Source organism: Penaeus monodon, chromosome 19, assembly GCF_015228065.2.
Source record: "Penaeus monodon isolate SGIC_2016 chromosome 19, NSTDA_Pmon_1, whole genome shotgun sequence".
In the NCBI taxonomy this organism is placed as follows: domain Eukaryota; kingdom Metazoa; phylum Arthropoda; class Malacostraca; order Decapoda; family Penaeidae; genus Penaeus; species Penaeus monodon.
Genome location: NC_051404.1, coordinates 47,829,219 through 47,829,754, shown reverse-complemented (window position 1 = coordinate 47,829,754; position 536 = coordinate 47,829,219).

Below are 536 nucleotides of genomic sequence, written 5' to 3'. Positions count from 1 at the left end.
ATGAAAAAATTTTCTTTTTCCCTTTAAAAAAATATATATTACTTTTACCGCCCGTGCAATTAAATTTTAAAAAAATGTGAATTTTTTCCAAATCTAAAAATTTTCCTATACAAAAAACCCAGGGAAATTTTTAAAAGAAATCCATGCATTTTTTTAAAAAAAAAAAATTTTTTTGATTTTACCTTTTTCAAAAAAAATTCCTGATTTCTTGCCCCAAAAAATTCCCTTAATAATTTAAAAAAATTATTATTATTTTTTTAAAAAAAATCCATGCTATTTATTATAAAAAAATTCCCCCAAACTTTTAAAAAAATTAACCCCAATTAAATAAACAAGAATTCCCCCCATTTCCTTGCAAAAAAAATTTATTAACTTCCCATTTTATTTTAAAAAAACTTATCGCAATTTTTCTTTACCTTCCCTCGTACCTTTTGGGAACCCCAAACCGTAAACAATCCCCAAAAATTTAAAATATTTATGGGGGGTTTTTTATAATGGACTTTTATCGTTTTTGGGGGGAATCGGAAAAAATTTGA